We start from the raw sequence: 10,190 nt of genomic DNA on the forward strand, positions 1-10,190 counted from the left end.
TCCTTGGAGATGAGCCATTGTAAAGGGATATTAGGTCAAAGTTTTTGAAGTTCACCTCCTGTGTGGTTCTCTTAAAGTTCTGAGATTCACAGAAGAGTACTGAAGGCCTGTATGGATGCAAAGAAAGCAAGGCAAAACCACTCAGCCATTTAAAGTGAACTACTCCTTCCTCTCAAAAAAATTCTTTCAACTCCTGTAACTAGAACCTGATTGGATTCCTTTAAGCATAGGGCTGGGCACAGAGAAAGGAGAGGGGCATGATTTGGGAAAGGTCTGCTCAGGTGTCTGGAGTCTCCTCCTGGATCTGATGGGAGCAGTAGTGGGTATCCTTTCTGCCTCAGCAAACAGTTTTTATTCTAGTACACAAGTAATATAGATTAATGTTAGAAGCAAGGAGAAATAAAAGATCTAAGAAATCTGAGCTTCTCTACAAAGGAGAACACAGAGATATTCTTTAACTATGATGTATGTAGGTCTCGAGTGGGGGCTGTTACTGCTCGGGGCAACTCCCGATCTCATTTAACTTATCATCTGATTGTGGGTACACACTATGGGCAAGTGAATAAACCTGCAATGGAATAAATAGAGAGGAGAAGGTGAGGGCGCGCGCGCGTGCGCGCGCACACACACACACACACACACACACACACACACACACACACACAGAGAGAGAGAGAGAGAGAGAGAGAGAGAGAGAGAGAGAGAGAAGTGAGGAGGTATAGTATCTGGACTAGGCGACTGGATGGGTTTGAGATGAAAACTTGGGGGAGGCAACATAGTGAAATCTGCAGAGAATGAGAGAGAAAATAGAAACAACACATGCAAAGGACCAAGTGTGGGTTGTGCACACAAGAGGCACAGCAAGGAAGAGTTGTAGACTGGGCATACTGGGGGCAAGCAAAGGGGAGATGTAGGTTGTGTCTAGGAGTCACAGTAAGGGGACAATGGTGGCTGGAATAGCTGAGGCAGATTGGATGAGTAGAGATTCGAAGCTAGAGAGTTAGGAGGGGCAGCATGGGGCCTTGCAGAGGTAGGCTTTTGTTTATACCTTAGGATGCTGTGATGACACTTACAAATGGCTAAATGGAGATATAATTCATGAGCCACCATGTGTACCATTAAGTGGTCTGAATAGTACTCATAGAGAAGTTATCACTGGGATGGAATTTTAGAAACTTGACCCCCATCAGCAGTCATTGTCTATCTAAGCCTTGCCCAGCCCTTGGCAAACATCGATCTGCCTTCTGTCCCTGCAGTTCTAGTCATTTCACATAGATGGCATGAACGTTGAATAATACAGTATGGGTTCTCCTGTTACTGGTTTCACTCACGTCAGGTTGACAAGTTCAAGTTTTAAGCATGTTGGAACATATCCACATTTATTTTTAGAGTTCAAATATTCCACTGTATGATGTATCATATCTAGGGTTTTTTTCCATGGTGCCCTCTGGGTAGAGGAAGGATGGGACCCGAGTTTGGTAAGAACACTGTGGCCTCTTGGTGGAGAACGGACTGAAGGGGAGTACGTGTGGAACCAGGGAGGCTGACTGGGAGGTGGCGGAATGTGGTTGAGGGTGATGAGTTTGGAGCTAGATAAAGTGACATGGAAGTGGCAAGGAGGGGCATTGTCCCAGGGCTCAGTTCGGGGTTATTTTCCTCTACTACACTTACTTCTTAGGTTATAGTAGTCTCCTAGGGTGTGTGTGTGTGTGTGTGTGTGTGTGTGTGTGTGTGTGTGAAAAAATGTATGCCTGTATATGTGTTTACGTGTGCACAGGTGCATGCGTGTGCAGACTAGAGGTTGATGTTGGCTATCTTCCATCGTTTTACTTTATGTCTTTGGTTTTATTTTATGTATGGGTGTTTGCCCGTATGTCTGTGCACCGCATGCATGCAGTGCCTACAGAAGCCAGAAGAGGGTGTCGAATGCCCTGGAACTGGAGTTCAAGAAGGTTGTAAGCTGGAATCAAACCAAGGACCTTTGGAAGAGCAGATGGTGCTCTTGTCTCCTGAGCCACTTCTCCAGAATCCTCTATCATTTGATCACTCACTCTGTTGAGACTGCGTTCTCTCTGAACCGGAAGCTCACTGACTTGGCAAGACTAGCTGTCCCGCTAGCTCCAGCTGTGTTCCTGTCTCTGCCTCCCCAGTTCTAAGATTATAGGTAGGTATCACCTCGTCTGCTTTTCTACTGTGCTTCTGGAAATCCAAACTCATGTCCTGATGGTTGCACGGAAAGTACTTTATCAACTGAGCCCTCTCCCCAGCCCGGCCTCCTCAGTTGTTTTAAATACTGTTTGCTAATCATCTTTGCCTTCTCTAAATCCATATGCTGAAATCCTAATGCCCCATAGGGTGAGGGTGAGACCTTTGAGGAGTAATTAGGTCTCAAGGGTGGAACCCTCAAGAATGGAAGTAGCAGCGTTAAGTGAGGGACCTTCCTTGTTTTGCCATCTGAAGGTACAATGAGAAGCTAGTGGTTTGTCACCCAGGAAAGGGTTTTCATGAGGCTCATGCTTTACAAATAACAGAAATGCACAACACAAAGTTACAGACTTTGAAAATACAACTCCAGACAGCAGTAACTCAAACAGCTTTTATTTTTACAAGCAGCAAATTCATTGGGAGTCAGGCAAATACACAAAACTCTAAAATTATAAATTCCATACTTTGGGTTGTAGGAGTAGAGTTCTGGCCAACAGGGGATGACAAAGGATGGGTGTGGTAGTTGCTATGAAATAGGAGAAAGTGATCCAGGCTCAGAGATGCCGTTTTTACTCTGTACACCTTCTCTGTACAGAAGGTGAACTTGACCCTAGACTCCTAGAGTCCACCTTGTTGTGCAGCCCCGTAGTAGAGCTTCTTTGACCTGGCTCATTTTCCTTGCACATCCCTCATCTCATGGAGTCCTTGGCTCTTTAAGCTTGATCATTTTCATCTCCCTGCCCCCTGAATTTGCCACTTCTATGACCAGTAAGAGAAAGGATAAGCAAGCGTTGGTATAGCCATGTGATATACTAGTCAACAATAAAAAGAAATGCACCAGAAATACACAGAACAGTTTAGAAAAGTCTAAAATCTTTAAAGTTAAGTGGAAGATGACATTTTGAAAAGGCTTCTGTTTTGGTCAGAATTTCTATTCATGCACAAAATGTCATGACTAAGATGTAAGTTGGGGAGGAAAAGGTTTATTCAGCTTACACTTCCAAATTGCTGTTCATCACCAAAGGAAGTCAGGACTGGAACTCAAACAGGTCAGGAAGCAGGAGCTGATGCAGAGGCCATGGAGGGATGTTAGTTATTGGCTTGCTGTCTTTACCACTGACCTCCACACACTCCATTCCTTCTCCTGGGAAGGTTCTCATTTTCTTTTGAACTGATCTTCTACTCAGCCCCCTAAACTTTGAAGGAGTGGTCATTTTTTCTTTTTTTTTTAACGAGAAGTCTTCTTGGACTTTCCTGACAGGGTCAAGTCTCCACCTTAGGGCTTCATGTGATCTGTAATTGTGTGAGGTGGATGGAGGCCAGTTTCCAGGTTGTAGAAACAGTAACTGGGTAGTTTAGTTACTTTTGCAAAGTGGTGACCGAAAACCGACAGAAACAACTTCAGGAAATATTTATTTTGGCTCATAGTGTCAGAGGGTTCAGGCTGTACCCTCTTGGCCTCATGGTCTTGGCTAGAAATTATAGCTCAGAAAAGGATATGTGGATTAGTGAAGATAGCAATTACCACTGAGGACTCAGAAGGTGGAAATGTGCCTTAAAGCCAGTGTCCCTTCCCTCACATTGGTGTGGGACACTTTCTCGGTGGCTCAGGGCCTCTCAGGAGCTTATGTTCCAGAACTCTCCCCCCAGAGCTTACGAGCTGAGCTGTAAGCACTCGTTGCATCTGTGATCTCATTCAGGGAGGGAGCACTTTGGACCTGAATACATTTGGCTGTTGCACGATCCAGATTGCAAAATCGGGTGACTTCATGCTCCTGTCTTTCCTCCTCAGAGTGGACACAGTTCTCATCACGCTGGGGAAGCTGGGCAAGAAGCTCGTTGGGGGAATGGAAAAACAGCATCGAAAAGACATCCAGCTTTAACTCCATAAAAGAATCACTGACATAAGGTTTTCACATATCCATTTTGACAGTCAGTTTCTTGTGTGTTTGTTGAGGAATGATGACACATTTGAAGGTAGCGGGCTCTCCACTGAGAGTGAAGTCGCAGTTACCTCTCTGAGGCTCAGAATTCAGCTGCTTCCCTGTTCACTGACGTCCCAATCTATGGAGTATTAGGGATCTATAATCTACCCCCACCATCTGTACTTTTCTTATTTCTGTTTATTTATTCATTTCATAAACCTTCAGAACATATAAGATGGCAGGCCCTGAACTGGCCACCATAGCTTCCTGACTTATTTTCTTTCCTCTAGAGTCAAAGTCCCAGGGATGCAGGTGTCTATACATTTTCCTCATGGATGCATCTAGAACATTGATTTGCACTTAACAATGCTGTGATGTCATGGATGCATTAGGTGAGTGTATTTGGGTATCTCCCTGATTGGCTGCCTAGCACTCAGCGTCTACTTTCCCCTGCTTGGTAATGGAACCCTGGTTCTCAATTGGGGGGGGGGGCTCAGACTCTCTCTCTCTCGCTATCTATCTATCTATCTATCTATCTATCTACATATACATATACACATACACACACACACACACATATATATACACACACACACACACACATATATATACACACACACATATATATACAGATATATACACACACGTATATGTATATGTATATATATGTGTGTGTGTGTGTGTTGTTTCTCTAGACTTTGCTGTTTTTCCAGAGAAACAGACCTAATAGAATGGATATATTTATATATAAATAGGTTACATATATATTTATATGAATGAGATTTATTAGAGTGGCTTACAGTCTGTGACTCTACTATTCTAACAATGGCTATCAATCCACGGAAAAACTAGGACTCAGTAGTCATTTGGTCCATGAGACTAGAGATCTCAGCTGGTCTTGACTACATGTCAGGATCTCAAGGCTCTAATGCCAGTGATGCACTGGCCAGTGAGAGAGAAGGAAAGCAGACAAAGAGCAAGAGCATTCTCCTTCCATGTCCTTCCCATGGGCTGCCACCAGAAGGTACTAGCTCAGATTTCAGCTGGGTCTTCCCACCTCAAATGATCCAATCGACAAAAATCCCTCACAAGTATACTTAGTAGCTTGGGTTTTAGTTCATTCCAGATATAGTTAAATTGACAACCAAGAATAGCCACCAGAGAGGAGTAGTAGTAGTAGTAGTAGTAGTAGTAGTAGTAGTAATAGTAGTAGTTGTGTGTGTGTAAGTATATGTGTATGTATGTATGTATGTGTGTGTGTATGTATGTGTGTATGTATGTATGTATGTGTGTATGTGTACGTATGTGTGTATGTGTGTGTATGTATGTGTGTGTATGTGTGTATATATTTGTTTATGTGTATGTATGTATGTGTGTGCATGTATGTGTGGGTATGTGTGTATGTATGTGTGGGTATGTGTGTGTATGTATGTGTGTGTATGTGTGTGTGTGTGTGTGTGTATATATATGTATGTATGTGTGTTATGATGTTCTAAACATGTATCCCAGGACCTCAGTTACATTCAGTGAGTTCTCTAGTCATATAGGAAAATCTTTCTATTGATTTCAGTCTGTGGCATGACAGAGCTAACTCTACTTCAAGTTCAAATCAGTTGACTTGATCTCCAGTCTAGGGCAGAGCAAACTTGGATCAAAGAGATACAGTGAGGATAAAGGCTGAGGGCACAGTGATGCATCCACAAACTGAGAGACACCAGAACTCCCCCAGAAAATCACCAGAAGCAAAGTGAGGGGCAGGGGAGAGAGGACCCCCTCACAGCCCTCAGAAACTGCCAACACCTCTCCCAGAGAGGCCTTGAAACCAGAGAATTGTATAGCTGTTGATGCTGTGAGACACCATATCACGGCTGCTTGCCTGTCAGTGGAGCACAGAGTTAGGAAAGCAGAAGTTAGGAAGATAAAGATGGACTGGACTCTGAGAATGTTGCCTTTCCTCGGTAAGATCTCAGTTTTCTGGGGCTATTGTACCATGTGCTACAAGCTGACTATCTTCGATGGAGTCTTACTAGGTAGCCCTAGCTGTCCTGGAACTTGCTATGTAGATCAGGCTGACCTTAGACTTTTGCCTCTGTTCCTCGTGTTCTGGAACTAAAGGCGTGCAACACTACATACTGTCAACCAGGGCATCTTAAACAACAAGAATGCCTTGCTCCCACTGCAAGCAGTTCACTGTTGAAATCTGCAGGTTTGGTGGCTTCTGAGGGCTCCAAGGGAGGCTCCGTTCCCTGCCCTCCTCTTGCTTCAGGTTTCTGTAGATGTATCACTCTGTGCCCTCTCTTTGTGCCGGCTGCATCTCTTTTCAAGTTCCCCCTGACCTCTATTGGGACTGTCCTAAGGATCTCATTTTTAGGTCTATTTTCTATTAAAAACGGTTTGCAAATAAGGCCACACACACAGGCACTCCACCCTGTGACATTCTCTGTGGCTGAGAGCCTTCTGCATTTAGTTCTCTAAAGCAAAGCCTGTGTTTTAGAGAAAGCCAAAGAAAGGGTGGGAAGTTCCACTATCTTGAACACGATCTTTCCATAAGACAGGAAGCTGGAGACCAGAAACAGAACAGAGTGGATGTGGAGGGAAGATAGCATGACACTTGTCTCTGTGTACACACACAGTTCCAGCAGTCCCTGTGCAGAGTTCATTTCCTTCCTTGGCACCTTCCCTGACTGATGGTCCAGGCACCTATTGGGTGCCTGCGCTTTTTTCAGTTGTTTTTTTTGTGAGACGATCAAAGACCAGTTATTCTAGGGTAGTGATTCTCAACCCGTGGGTTGCAATCCCTTTTCGTGTCCCATATCAGATATCCTGCATATCAGATATTAACGTTATGACTCAACAGTAGCAAAATTACAGTTATGAAGCAGCAACAAAATAATGTTATGGTTGGGAGGTCACCACAACAAAAGGAGGAACTGTATCAAAGGGTCGCCATGTTAGAAAGGTTGAGAACCACTGTCCTAGGGGATCAGGGGGCAGCACAGGCTTGCAGATTAAGGGACTTGTTTTCCCTCTAGTTCAGTAGGGAGAAGCCAGCCCTATTTTGCAGAGCTCTGGTCCCACATGGTTTAAGGTGTGGAGAAAGCGTTGATTGCCCTGTTGCTCTCTGGGTTCCAGGTCCCAGCTCCCAGCCTGGCCTCAGAAAATTCTCCATCAAGAAAACTCCAGTTTGTGCTGTTGCACATTAAAACAAATCCCAGACTCAGCTCTGTACCTGGCGAGGGTATGGGTGGCATCCTCGCCACACTAAGGCCTCATCTGAGCCCGTGAGGAGGAGTGAGTATTTGCTAGAGTATGTATAGTTTGAATCTGCCATACCTTCTGAGGGTTCATGGTTTGACTAGCTGGTTCCTTGTACATAGTATTAATTTAATGGTCGGGGTGCTTTAGTGGGTGAGATCTGGATGGTGGAAGGTGCTCATGTAGTTTGGGTCTTTGAAGATTTTTACTTGTTCTTCGTTTTGGTTTTCTTTCTCTTGTTCATGTCTGTTACCATGGGAACAAGCTGACCACCCCATCCTCCTGCTGCCCTGGCCCGAGTTGCCTACCGACAGACCTTCACTGACATAATGGATTGAAACTCGGCTGACACAGGAGCCAGGGTAACCTTTTCCTCTGCTAAGCAGCTCCTCCCAGGTGTGTTGTCAGAGCCAAGAGCTTGTGAGCAAGGGCAGTGTCCACTCTGGTGTCCCTGTCCCCACGTGCTCTCCTCTGGATTTCATTTCAATAGACACTTGTCTGAAAGGCCACAAACCCCAGGAACTGTGGTTTTCAGTTTTTGGCTTTGGTTGCCATGGCTCCCATGCTCCAGACAGTTCTGGTTATTTCCAGTGTTTTAGTACCTGAATCGACATGGACCAAGTGAGCCCCCGTATTCCTTCAGCTGCAGCAGGCTTCACTCATTAAATGGAGCACATACAAAGAAACGTAATGGATGTCTTTATTTGGGGCAGTTTTGAGGCTTTCTAGAAAGAGTTTTAGGCATCAGGCTGGGTGGAAGCTGATTCCTCAGAAGGGAGTTGGGCTTTCAAGAGGATAGAAATGACCTCGGTCCTGTTCCAGAGATGATGGCCCTCAGCTGCTTTCCACCCAAGGTGGAGTGAGGTCTTGTAGAGCTTTGTCTGGGTTGTGGGAAGGTGAAGGGTGGCTTTAGAACCGACTGGGATTTGGAGTTCGGTTCTGCAGCCCTCTGATAGAGTCACCATCTATCAAGATAATCTTTGTAAGGCATTTAGCACAGGGCACACAACACATCTTAAAATAAACGTTAGCTTTTAATATAATTTTATCTGGAAATAAAATAGCTTATGACCGAAGAGGGCAAACAGAGAGTCACATTAGAGTCAATATTTTAAATAATTAGAGATCTCAAAATAGCATTAAAAGGATGTTATATTTGCAACTTAAAAAAAGGCTTAAAAAGGGGGTCATAGATGTCCAGCTCATCACACAATAAAATTAGCTTGCCTGTCTCTCTGTGCCCCATCACCTCCTGCTTCCTATAGCATTGGCCATGGTCTGTATCGACTCTTTTTGGCACCTAAATGGCAATGTTCTATGCTCCAAGACAGGCTCTACATACACAGTAGAATCTAATAGCAAAACTTGTCCCTCTGCGTGGCCTGATAGGCATCCTCAGACCATCCTTTCAGTCGGGACTTGTTTGGGAGTAATTCAGATGTCACCACTGCTCCCTTTAGGAAGGAAGAAGTCAGACACCCCAAGAGGAAAGAGATTTTCCAAAGGCATGGAAGTTTTAAGAGGGCAAGTGGAACTTTGCAGCCTGCTGCTAGTGTGTAGAACAGGGAAACGGAATGCCCAGGCCTAGGAAATACCAGGGAGAGATACTGCGGTTGGAATCACTGCTCTGTGGTGAGTCAGTAGTCAGAGATTTGCTCTATGGGTTAAGTATAGACATCACATGTCCTCTAATGGAGCCAGCAAAGAAAAACACCAAATCTGTCTCCTATGGAAAGCCTGCTAGCTTCAGTCATGGTCTCATCCTGAAGTGACTGATCAGGGGTTATTTCTTGAGTATTTTCTGTGTAAGGCTTTGATGTTCACAAAGGCAAGAGAAGCAGGTTCCTGGAATTACAGAAAACAGAAACGAGAGATTTATGAAAACGTTGTGGTGTGTTTTTAAATTTTTATTTTAAATTTTATTTGCATGTGTCTGAGTGAGTGTAAAATGTGCATGTGTGCTGTGTGTGCATATGTGTGTGCATGTGTGTGTGTGTATGTGCACCTGTAGAGTCCAGAAGAGAATGGTGGATTTCCTGGAGCTGGAATTACAAGAAGTTGTGGATCTCCTGGAGCTGGAATTACAAGAAGTGGTTTCCATGTGGATACTGGAAACCAAACGTGAGTCCCCTGGGAGACTTAACTCTTAACTACTGAGCCCTCTCCAGCCCTTGTGGTGGTATCCTTGATGCTCATTGAAAAAGTAACGCCTACAAAGATATACAAAATGCTTTGCCATATAATGGCATTATTTTACATGAACTATAGGATATCGAGAGATGTTATCATTTAATAACACATGGCAGGAGGGAGGCCAGGCGCAGCACCAGCCCTAGATGAAGCAGTAACTGGGGGGATACTGAGCCACGGCATACACATGTGACCCACTTCAAGATTATGGGATAAGATGAAAAGGGTGTTAGGGAGGCTTCACCGAAGAGGAGGACCGCAGAAGGCTGCATAGAGCCTTGGGAGGGTTCAGACTCTCAGACTCTCAATTCTGAGAATTAGCTCCCCACTTTCTGTCTCTGTTCATGTTCATCCCACTGGGCTCTTTCTACTTCTTAGGCTCTAGTCTAGTCTTGGTGGACAGAAAAAAAAAAGTTCTTTGTTGACTTGCTTCCAGATTTCTTTTTACACTATGGAAGTGATTTGGTTTCTTTGTGGTTTCCTTTGAGCCACTTTACATGAAAAGCATCCTGAGGGAATATGTAGGAAATAAACTAATTACCACTTTAAAAATCCAACACCACGCCTGTGGCCGGGTTGCTGTGTGGAGCATGTGAGAGTGGCATTGAGAGTGGT

The 10,190-nt window shown here is 44.5% G+C and overlaps 1 long non-coding RNA gene across 3 annotated transcripts; it reads left to right on the forward strand.

Moving 5' to 3' along the window:
- Window positions 1-1,874: 1,874 nt before the first annotated feature.
- Window positions 1,875-8,212, forward strand: Gm36614. Of its 3 annotated transcripts, none has more exons than XR_001780233.1 (5): window positions 1,875-2,164; window positions 3,998-4,114; window positions 4,421-4,522; window positions 7,263-7,437; window positions 7,651-8,212. It is a non-coding gene; the product is annotated as a predicted gene, 36614 (long non-coding RNA). The 3 variants fall into 3 exon arrangements; XR_388726.2 differs by having other exon boundaries at window positions 7,263-7,421; XR_001780232.1 differs by lacking the exon at window positions 3,998-4,114 and having other exon boundaries at window positions 7,263-7,421.
- The last annotated feature ends 1,978 nt before the right edge of the window (window positions 8,213-10,190 follow it).

This window comes from Mus musculus, chromosome 11 (genome assembly GCF_000001635.26).
Source record: "Mus musculus strain C57BL/6J chromosome 11, GRCm38.p6 C57BL/6J".
Lineage (NCBI taxonomy): Eukaryota > Metazoa > Chordata > Mammalia > Rodentia > Muridae > Mus > Mus musculus.